This window comes from Primulina tabacum, chromosome 14 (genome assembly GCF_025594145.1).
Source record: "Primulina tabacum isolate GXHZ01 chromosome 14, ASM2559414v2, whole genome shotgun sequence".
Taxonomy (NCBI): Eukaryota; Viridiplantae; Streptophyta; class Magnoliopsida; order Lamiales; family Gesneriaceae; genus Primulina; species Primulina tabacum.
The window spans coordinates 24,732,017-24,744,927 of NC_134563.1; positions in this window are offsets into that span (position 1 = coordinate 24,732,017).

Here is a 12,911-nt window from a genome sequence, read left to right on the forward strand (position 1 = left end):
CAAAAGATGCATCACCAAGATCCTTCATCTCAAAATCTTAGCTAGAATTCTCTTGGTTTCATGCAACAACTCTATATCGTTGCTAGCGAGCAGAATGTCATCAACATATAAAACCAGAAAAATATGCTTACTCCCACTGAACTTATGGTACACACAATCATCGACCAAATTCATCTCAAAACCAAACGAGATGATCACTTGATGAAGTTTGAAATACCATTGTCGAGATGCTTGCTTGAGCCCATAGATGGATTTCTTTAATTTGCAAACCATATTATTTGTGTCTTTGGACACAAAATTTTCTGGCTGCACCATATAAATTGTTTCATCAATGTCACCATTTAGAAACGCAGTCTTTACATCCATCTGATGAAGCTCAAGATCGAAATGCGCCACCAAAGCCATTATAATCCTTAAAGAGTCTTTCAAAGAAACCGGAGAGAAAGTCTCTTTATAATCAATGCCTTCTTTCTGTGTAAAGCCTTTAGCGACAAGACGAGCCTTATGTCTTTCCACATTACCTTTCGAATCCCTCTTGGTTTTAAATATCCATTTGCAACCAATGGGCTTCGTACCTTTAGGCAATGGGACAAGATCCCATACGTCATTGTCCTTCATGGACTTTATCTCCTCATTCATGGCATCATTCCACTTTTGAGAGTTAGAACTTTCCATGGCTTGACGGAAGTTAATAGGATCATCCTCCATCAATCCAATGTCTATCTCATGTTCTTGAAGAAATACAATGTAATCATCTGGCACTGCATTTCTCTGCTCTCTAGTGGATCTCCTTAATGGCATAGGTTCTGGAGGTGCTTGAGTTTGTTCATCTGGAATGAGAGAATCTCTAATATTGTCTTCTTGTATTGTGTCTTGGTCAAAGTGAGGAATATGATCATGACCAATGTCCAAGACACCTGTGGGAATATTTACATATTCCTCTTCAAAGACAATATCCCTTACTTTTTCTCCCCCCGCAAACTCAACATCCTCAAAGAACCTGGCATTTCCTGACTCAAAAATCGACTTACTCGTGGGATCATAAAACTTGTACCCCCTGGATCTTTCAGAGTATCCAATAAAATAACAACTAACCATCCTTGAGTCCAGTTTCTTTTCATTAGGCTTGTAAGGCCTTGCCTCAGCTGGACATCCCCAAACGTGCAGATGCTTAAGACTGGGCTTTTTACGCGTCCAAAGTTCATAAGGGGTTTTGGTCGCTGCCTTAGTTGGAACCCTGTTAAGGATATATGCTGCGATCTTTAGTGCTTATCCCCAGAGTGATTCTGGTAAGGTAGAATGATCATACTCCTCACCATGTCTTTAAGCGTTCTGTTTCGTCTTTCAGCAACACCATTCATAGTGGGCGAACCCGGCATAGTGTACTGTGGGACGATACCGCATTCCTCCAGGAATCTAGCAAAAGGTCCTGGACATTGTTCACCTGAACCATCATATCTACCATAGTATTCACCACCACGGTCAGATCTAACGCTTTTATTCTTTAAGCCAAGTTGATTTTCAACTTCAGCTTTATAATTTTTGAACACATCCAATGACTGTGCCTTTTCATGAATGAGATAAATGAAGTCATATCTTGAAAAATCGTCTGTAAACGTTATAAAATACTGTTGACCATTCCAAGAAGCCGAAGGGAATGGTCTACAAATATCAGTATGTATAAGTTCTAAGACGCCTGAACACCTGTTGGCTTCAAATCTCCTTTTGTTGGTTTGTTTTCCCTTTATACAATTAACACAATTATTAAAATCTGTGTAATCTAAAGGTTCGAGAATTTCGTCTTACACGAGTCTCCTTATTCTCTTTTCAGAGATATGACCCAATCTTTTGTTCCATAACGCAGCTGAATTCTCACTGATTAATTTTCTTTTAGAGCCTCTACTTGTTTGCAGGGATTCATTAAATGAAGCAATAACATCCAAAGAATAGAGATTATCGTATCCTGATAAAGAACCAGAACCAACCAATTTTGAATCGAGAAACAAACTGAATATTCCATTTCCAAAAGAACAAGAATAACCAAATTTGTCCAATGCAGAAATGGAAATCAAATTCCGTCTAAAAGATGGCACAACAAATGTTTCATAAAGATCCAAATATATTCCAGTCTTTAACAATAATACCTAAATTTTCCTATTGCCTCAACTTCAACTTTGTTGCCGTCACCAACATAGATGAATCTTTCAGCATCACTTGGTTTTCGGCAATCCAGGCAACCCTGTAAAGACACACTGATGTGAGTTGTTGCACCAGAATCTATCCACCACGTGTGTCTAGGCACTGAAGTTAAATTAACCTCAGAACAAACCATATTCAGAAGCATACCTTTCTTAGCACGCCAAGCGTGATAATTACTGCACTGCTTCTTCATATGCCCATCACTGCCACAGAAAAAACAACCAGAACTTTGAGAATCACTAGGATTCTTCTGTTGTTTCTTCGGAGGCTGTGTATCCGCAGCTTCCTTATACTTTCGTTTCTTTCCTTTATCCTTCGAGGTAGAGGCATAATGAGCACTTTCTGTCTTGTCTTGCTTCAACCTTTCCTCTTCCTGGACACAGTGCGAGATGAGCTCATTCAGAGACCAAGTCTCTTTCTGACATTTATAGCTCACCTTGAACTGGTTAAACTGAGGAGGAAGAGATATCAAAACCAGATGCACCAGCAAGTCCTCAGAGAGGTCAAGCTTCAGTGCTTTCAACCTTGAAGCAAGATGAGACAATTCCATAATGTACTCCCTGATGTTGCCCTTACCCATGTACCTCATTGAAACGAGGCTTGCCAAAAGTGTACCAATTTCAGACTTTTCACTTTTAGCAAACCTCTTTTCGAGGTCTTGAAGAAAAGCCTTAGCCGTAGCAATGTCGCTAGACATTGTGCCCCTGAATGTTTCTGGAATGGCCCTCTTCATGATCATCATACACATGCGATTCAATCTCTCCCACCTTTCAAACTCCTTCTTTTCATCAGAGGTACTCTTATCCGTAACGGCAGAAGGAGAGTCAACCCTTATCGCAAGGTCCAAATCCATGACTCCGAGAACTATCAATAAATTCTCTTGCCATGATTTAAAATTAGAGCCATTTAACATAGGAATAGAATTTATGTTGGAGTGAATATTTGTAGGAGTCAAATCTGAACAGAGAACAAAAAACCAAATATACATGCTCAACCAAATATCCAAATAAAATAATCAATAAATTCAAATAATGTAAACCCCCATAAACAGAATATCGAGCACTCCATTAATGTTTCATCTTTGGACAAAAGATTAACTTGTAAGTGATATTCTGGCGCAGCAGTCAAACACTGATAGTAATTATCATGTCAAATAACAACCTTCCTTTGGGCCGATTTATTATTCACATGAAAAAACCGAAAAACTATCACATGTTTACCACCACAATTGCATATGTGATTATATTAAATATTAACCTTCCTTTGGGCCGATCAATATTCATATAAATCACATATACCCAAAATTCTTTTGTATTTCAAAATAAAATTAATTTCCATAAAAGAGGTCACTTTGACGACATTTTACTTCAATTAATCAATTTTAAAAATACATATAACCATGTCATTATTTGAATTAATGAATATTTAACCTCAACCGAATAAACCTGAAACGAAGAAAATTTTTTTTTTTTTCGAAAATTCCGTACGGGCCGGGTGGCCCGAATCCGTACGGTTCGGGTCGACCCGGGTCCGTACGACCCGACCCGAATCCGTACCTTTTTTTTAAAAAAAAAAATTTAATCCGAATTTTCGATTTTCCTCTAAAATATTTTGTTGAACAAAAACCGGAAGGAAAATCGAAATCTTATACCAAATCTTTAAAATTTTACAACCAAATCTTTTTACCAAAACTGAAACTTTAAAAGATTTGGTTTTCAACCAAAATATTTTCCAGATCTGAAACCTTATAAAAAAAAAAATTTTCAGAACTAAACCAAAATAATTTTCAGATCTGAAACCGTATCAAAATATTTTCAGATCTGAAAACATATCAATATATTTTCCAGATCTGAAGCCATCTCAAAAAAAATTTTAAACAAAATTTAATTTTTCAGATCTGGATCCAAAAAGTATCCAAAAACTTTAAACAAATCTCAATGATTCAAACATGAATGACTCTGATACCACTTGTTGGGGAAAACACAAAAACCGCAGAATCCATCGTGATAAATCATCAAGAGTTTGACTGAAAACTTAAGCGGAAGCGTACCTGAAGCCATAATCCTGAATTCTTTAAAACGTGTCTTGATCTTCCAGATCTACGCGCTCTTTCCTTGAGAAAATCCTTTAGTTTCTCTTCAGAACTATTTTCTTAATGGGGGAGAGAATAGTGAAAGTGACAACGCGAGATCTGGGGACCATGACCCATATTTATAGATAATGTTTACCAATATCTTCTGATATTTCTGTTTTAGCCCATCATAAAAACAGAAATTACACTTATATGTCTACACATTAAAGGCCCACAACCCATTAGATACATTAAAGCCCAATAACCCGAAATATTAATTGATCACTTTATTTTGGGCTTAACTTAATAGACAACCCACAATACATAATTATTCACATATAACCTCATATAAATAAATTGATCCAACATAAACTTGGAACATGGTGCACATAAATGAACAGTTTTTGTGGAACTATTCAGATTGGATACCTTTTTGTGTGATTATTGATAAATTGTTAGACCTCATCTTGTTGAGGCATCGTATTCTCGCACCCAAGATGCAGCAGAAGTTTAAAATTTTTTGTTTTGGGCGTCGTGTGTTTAAATACATTCATAGGACGTTTAGAATTATACATTTGCGTTCAAAACGTTGGACTACAAACTATTCCGATTTTTACGCGGAGATAGTCCTTCTTGTAAATCCCTACAAATTTCTCTTCAGATTTGATCACCTAATTATGTCCACGATAGAAAACTTTGTTCCTCGCTTGGATTGCACTAGAAATCGCAAGCGATTTATGCGTTGAGAGTGTAGCCTCCGAATTTCCAAAATCTGGAGACGAAGCGGCGTGGCGGTGGAAGAAAAGAGTTGGCCGAAACATTTTTCAATCCAAATTGTAAAAGTCGATACCTTTTCCAATCCCAATTGTAAAGGCCGAAAATTGCATGATTCAAAATCATGATTTTTGCCAATTTATTCTTAATAAATCATTAACCAAAATTATAGATTTTTAATCCATAATTTAAGCAAATCTAATTTGCACTTTTGCCAAAATATCTTCCAATTTCCTTATGGTGGCCATGAGATTCTTTTGTGAAATTGGAAAGGATTTTTAGAATTTTGTGTGCAAAATAATAGGGTATCAATTATGATTCCTAGTGGTGTATATATAAATTGAGACTCCTAATCTAATTAGAAGTTCCTCTCCCACAAGGACTCTAATAATTTCATTACATTTAAACTCTTATACAATTAATATATAATGTATTTATTAACATTTAATAATACATGATATAATAATATCATATACACATATTTTATATCACCATATAAAATATATACATGTATATGTATATTAAATTAAATAATCATTATTTAATTTATAAACTAACTCCTTAGTTAATTTAATTTTAGACTCCTCTAGAATATATAAGAGAATTTGTGCATGTTAGTTCTCACCACTACTAGCACAATCATTTAATTAGTAAACTCTCATTCACTAAATAAATGATTCTGAACTCAGTATAATCCTGATCGACGATCCGAGAGCGCCGATGTATCAAGGATACAAGTGTTGTTAATATAATGAAAATTGAAAATTTCGAAGATCAAAATTTTCACTTACCATATTGGCAGCTGCCAGTTCTAGTGAACTCCTTCAGAGAACAGGCAGTTTCACTCTCCTTCCTTATTTATCAATGATGCTAACTTTCATTTTTTCCATCCTATGGAATCAGCACATAAACTCCTTTATAAGCTTCATGTTTGATCTTAAAACTATTGTTGCCAAATTCCAACTCCTTGAAATTTTACTATCTCAACGGGAACACAGAATCCGATACTTGTGTGACCCTAAGTGGTTCAGGAATACAGCTAGCCGTGGGTTCACATATCCATATGATTCAGAATAAAATTTATTCTTATTGGGGTTTACCCTAGTTAACCATATTTTTTTCATTAACTCTTTGATCAAGAATGTCAGAACTCATTTTTGATTGCACCCATCGGATCATGGTAAGAGCGTCTAGTAGCATCGCCCCATAATCCCCTAGTTATCACTGATAGTACATGCAAGAACCTTTAGTCATGGTTAGCGTACAGTACGGTCCTTTCAACACATATATCCCGATCAAATCTGCAACCATTGGTATATCGAGAGTTGCATATGATTTCGATAACGTTGAGATTTATCTTTGAGTACTAATAGTGTCATTACATGCGCAACTAGGAAAACACCTTTCCCTAAAGCACATTTCTTGCTCTGGCCAGAGATTCTTTGCACTATTAACTCATCAGATAACATAGGATATCTTCACCCGTAGGCGAACGGTGAATCCCCGACTACAATGCATTTGCTCCTACGTATTTCGAACTACACCCAACCTCGCCATTTGATGACCCTCGATGGAGCCGGTAAACGGATCAAAGTACATGCTAGTACGTATAGCCCCTACATTCTCCCGGGTCAAAGGACTAATGGTGTACAACCATAACTGCGGACTATTCCACTCGATAAGTGGGAACCACTTGGATAGTCCGAGGGAGGGTTGTTCAGTGCATCATCATATGATCACCCATCTGTGTGAATGGACATCTCCATGCTCTTGCCAATGAAACATGACGTTTACATCACAGATGCTAGTCTCAAGCTCGAGCGACCTTTATCCTTATTTTAGGAGGTTGATTCGACTAGGAACCTGTATAGAATATATGGTACACTTCCTAATGAGTTTCATGATCTTATGTTGCGACGCAGACCTCATGGTACCTATCGTATATTCAAGAACTTTATCTATGCAGCTTGCATGGGTATACAGATAAAGTATAATGCCATAATCGAATACAATCGTAAAATATTATTAAAATAAATATTGTTTTAAATTAGAGTCAATAAAGCACGAGCCACAAGTTGACTTGCCGGGCAACTACTCTAACAATCTCCCATTTGCCCTATATCCAACTACACATATATCTTAGACCCATTGCTTCGCAATGCTTATCAAACAATGGTCCTGATAGGGGCTTCGTCAGTAAATCAACAACGTTATCTGCAGAGGCGACTCTCTCTACCAAAATGTCTCCTCTTCCCACAATATCCCGGATTATGTGGAACTTCCTCAGTATATTTTGGATCGCTAATGAGACCTCGGTTCCTTTGTTTGCGCAACAGTACCGGTGTTGTCACAGTAGACCGGGACTGGATCAACTGTTTGAGGAATGACACCTAACTCTTGGATGAAATTCCTCATCCAAACACCCTCTTTAGCTTCAGCCGATGCAGCTATGTATTCGGTGTCAGTGGTTGAATCTGATGTGGTGTCTTGCTTGGAACCCTTCCAAGAGACAGCACCACCACTGAGCTTGAATACGAATCCAGAGGTCGATTTCGAATCATTCACATCTGATTGGAAGCTAGAATCAGTGTAGCCTTCCAATTTTAGTTCCCCGCTCCCGTATATCAAGAACAAATTCTTAGTTCTTCTCAAGTACTTAAGAATGTCCTTCACTATTTTCCAATGCAGTGGACCGTGATTCGACTGATATCTGCCTGCAACACTCAGTGCATATGCAATATCAGGTCTAGTAGATATCATACCATACATAATAATGCCTATAACAGATGCATATGGAATGCGGCTCATGGTTTCTATCTCTTCATCAGTCTTAGGGCACACAGACTTGGATAGATTCACACAATGAGACATTGGGAGATATCCTCTCTTGGACTCCTCAATAGAGAATATCATCAGTATGTTATCAATATATGTAGATTGGGTGAGCCCTAGCATTCTCTTTGATCTATCCCTATAGATCTGTATTCCTAATACATATGATGCTTCACACATATCCTTCATGGAGAACTTACCAGCTAACCATACTTTAGTTGACTGCAACATCCCTACATCATTCCCAATGAGTAGTATGTCATCAACATAAAGTACCAGGAATGTCATTGCACTCCCACTAACCTTCTTGTATACAATAAGTTCCTCAGGATTTTTGGCAAAATCAAACTCTTTGATAGTGATGTCAAATCTGAGGTTCCAGCTCCTTGATGCATTTTTCAATCCATAAATGGATCTCTGAAGTTTGCATACTTTATGTTCACTTTCTACTGATGTGAATTATCCAGGTTGAGACATTTAAATCTCTTCCTTAATCTCCCCATTAAGGAAAGATGTCTTCACATCCATCTGCCATATTTCATAGTCATACCATGTGAGACCCGGGGCCGAAGAGGGCGGGGGGTGATCGCCGGTGCCATCAGTTGCACGGACAATGAGCGGCTCCTGGCAGGCTTCTAGGTGAAGGGAACATGAATGAACCGAACCCACATGGGAATGAGAGGGATTCCGAGACTGTTCAATGTAATGGACTGTACAGTTGAAGAGGGCTTAAAAGATTTGATTTGTACTACTCATATCACGAAGGTGCATCTTCTTTTCGGTAGCTCATCACATAAGTACTCCAAAGTTAAGCGTGCTTGACTTGGGGCAATTTTGGGATGGGTGACCCTCCTAGGAAGCTTCCCAGAGTGCGTGTGAGTGAGGACATAAGCACGCTGGAAAGACTCGTCTTGGTACAGTCAGGACAGTCGTCGAATCTGGGGCGTTACATACCATGCTGCTATGGCTAGCAGTATCCTAATGGACTTGAACATTGCGACTGGAGAAAAGGTTTCCTCATAGTCAACACGTTGCCTTTGAGTATATCATTTTGCTACCAATCTAGCTTTGGAGGTCACCACCTTCCCATTCACTCCAAGTTTTCTTTTGTAAATCTATTTGCATCCTATCGGAACAATTCACACAGGTGGATCTATTAAGGATCATACTTGGTTCGAATACATGGAGTCCATCTCGGACTGCATGGCTTCAAGCCATTTAGATGAATCGGCATCAAACAATGCTTCCTTGAAATTTGTTTGATCATATCCAGGAATGGGCTCACCTTGGCCCTCTTCAAGAAGCAGGCTCAACCTATTAGGTGGCCTTGAGATCCTTTCGGATATTCTAAGAGCTTTTGTTTCTTTGATTGGTTGTTGGGGTGTGGTTCTCCTATTTGTGTAGTAGGTGATTCTCGAATCTCATCGAGTTCTATCATCCCGCCTTTTCTATCCAATAGAAGCTCCTTCTCTAAGAAGTTGGCATTCCTTGAAACAAACACATTTGTTTCACTTGGATAATAGAAGTAATATCCAATAGAGTTCTTTGAATATCCAACAAAGTAGCGCAAATTGGATCTACTATCCAATTTATCTTCCACTGCCTGTTTCACGTAAGCAGGGCCTCCCCATATTTCTAAGTAAGAACATTTGGGCGGTTTTTTCATCCATATCTCATATGGAGTTTTATTCACTGCCTTTGTATGGACTTGATTTAACAACTTTGCCGCTGTTTCAAGCGCGTATCCCCAAAGTGATGGCGGCAACTCAGTGAAACCCATCATAGATCAAACAATGTCCATCAATGTCTGATTACGACGTTCTGACATACTATTCAATTGGAGTGTGGCAAGCGGAGTTCACTATGAGAGAATCTCATTCTCTTTAAGGTAGTCTTGAAACTCAATACTCAAGTATTTTCCACCTTGATCTGATTGTAGTGTTTTAATACTCTTTCCTAAATTTTTCTCTACTTTTGTTCTGAATTTTTGAACTTTTCAAAGGCTTCAGACTTGTATTTCATTAAATACACATACCCAAACCTCGAATGGTCATCGGTAAAGGTAATGAAGAAGGAATGGCAAAATCTCGTGCTAACACTTAGCGGGCCACACACATCTATATGGATCAAATATGACAGATCATGTGCACGTTCCAGTTTCCCTAGGAAAGGGACCTTGGTCATTTTTCCTTTCAGACAGGACTCACATGTCTCTTAGTGAGTTTATGTCTGACGAGTCAAACATGTCCTCTCCCACTAGCTTGTGGATCCTTCTTTGGGAAAAATGTCCTAGTCTAACGTGTCACAAATGTGTTTGGTTTAGACTATCTTGTTTTCTTTTGGTTGTTGTTAAAATCGTGTTTACTTGGACATTCACTTATCGTTGTCAAAACATTTCTGGCCCAGATAATTTCTTATGTCCAGAATTCTTGCAGTGAAGCAAACATGTTCTAATTTATCGGGCTTTGTCAAATTCCAGGCCAACCACCTTCTCAATAGACACAATCATACTTACACCATGCTCATGGGCCAAAGCCCTATCTTGCATGCTTGTGGTCATGAGCTCCTTGAAAGTAGTGTGCATCATTGTACGAGTTTCATGCACCATGCAACTCTTGCATGAATTATTCGAATGTCAGAAGCATTCAACATTTCCTCAAACTGTCTCTACAGTTGATTTGACATAGACGCGAGTATATTACACTTTAGCTTGCATACTGTGGTCCTACCATCTTTCATGCTTTGTCAGTTCAGCAAGACCATTAGTGTGTATGCTATTCTCTCCGAATTTAGAACAATTTTCCCAGCCAATCTTGAAAATTAATGTTTGGTTAGCTTGTTTTAATAACAGATTTGAATTACGTGATGAAATCATAAATATACTTATATGGAAACAGAATAAACATTGCCGACTCTTTTAAAATATTTCGTAAGATGTAAAACATGGACTTTTGTTTTTACAAATTGCCTCCCACTATTTTGACATTTTCACCACCCTCTGATGACAAACGGGAAATCCAATTTCCTTAGTGAGTACGCAAGGCACAAATGCGAAATTATGATCCCGAATAATATCAGCCAATCATAACTTCTAAAATGTAGAGCCCAATTGCAACTCCTTGCAACCCTTACGTAATTTTGCCTTGCGTTTATTGAGGGTCCAATAATATGATCTCCTTTCTCTTCACGTGTCGAGCACGGCCCATCAATGTTGAACCTTAATGGACGGGCGCCATGAGATCCCCCAATAATATGAGCCGAAGTCATGGGAGTTCCACGTAGTTCACATCAAATATGTCAGTGGAAGTCACAGCTTTCCGGCGTCCAGGCCTCCCCAATAATATGAGCCAGACACTAACCGCGAATAGCGTTCGTCATGCAACCACCGTTGATGAAAGGCAAGGAATTATTAAACTTTTTTTTAATTATCCTTTTAATGAGCTTGATTTAAATTTTGAATCTCATCCAAAATAAGGGATTTTAATTTGAAAAGTTTGTCTCATCATTAAATTTAAAACTCGTGCCATTATTGATTGTATGATTGTCGAATTCATGCAACTCTTGTTATTATATTAATAATAACGCTCATACTGATTATTTATAATATATCACATACATCGTAAATAATAATGGATGATCGATAACCGAGAGATAATTGATCCGTATGAGCCACATATGGATCCATGTCCATAACCTAGGTAAATGCAGGGATGCAAATGCAATATTACATAAGCTTCCAATCTTGATCTCCCAATAATTATAATATTTACATTAAATATCCATGGCAAATTGGGATACAAATTAGGGGGTGGAAACGGACCATAAACCATGTTCACTTTTAATTATCAAATAATCAAAAAATTACAACACGTAAAATATCCTAACATACACCTATTACATTGGTCATGGCTCTCGATCATCCTTTTAACATATAATATCATATATTATATAAATTTATAATATCACATATTATGAATAAATCGTGTATCTCGTAAATTATCACTAACGCCCATAATTATCAAATTAAATAAACACTTTTATTCAATTTCAAATAATTAAATTTCTTGTAAAACACTGTTGGGTGCAATAATTGTCATTGCTTGGTAGAGCGATCGAACCATGGTGTTTGAGCTGCTGTGCGGTTTAAAAGATTTGAGTTGCACCATTACCACCAGCTATAACTTTTGGTAAAGCGGTAAGCACTCGGTCCTACAATTGGTATCAGAGCCAAAGTCATGGGTTCGATTTTCATTGATTGCAAGGAGTGCAATTATTGGGAGGCAGATTGTTGGGTTCAATAATTGTCCTTGCTTGGTAGAGCAATCGAACTATGGTGCTTGAGCTTCTGTGCGGTAGAAAAGATTTGAGTTGCACCATTACCACCAGCTATAGCTTTTGGTAAAGCGGTAAGCACTCGATCCTACAAACATTTTTTACCATAAATAATTAAAATCATATCCCAATTATTTATTTTGTAAGAAATTGATTTTATCAAAATTATTTTAGGGGTAAAATCGTCCGAATTTTCATAAAATATAAATTTAACCCAAAATTTTGAAAAATCAGAAAATCGTCCGTGGCTCGAACAATTCAAGCCCACGACCTAGCGCGGTGCCCGAGATGTTCTCGGGCAGCCGCCCGATATACCCGCCCGCTGCCTGATCCGATCGGCCGCTGGCAGGTGTGGCTGTGCGCACACCGCAGGCACAGGCGTGCAGGCAGCGCGCACGGCGTTCACGCGCGTCTGCCCGGAACAGTTCCAGACAGACAAGAGAAATTTTTTTTTATTTTTTTTTCGAAAACAGATTTTTCAAAAATAATTTTTAGGAGCGTTTTTCATAAAAATTCTTACGCGGTTAGAAATAATAAACTCATCATAATTTAATTAAAATACACGATTGAGAATTACCGGATCTGACACCACTGTTGAGGCATCATATTCTCGCATCCAAGATGCAGCGGAAGTTTAAAATTTTTTTGTTTTGAGCATCGTTTGTTTAAAAACATTCATAATGCGTTTAGAATTATACATTTG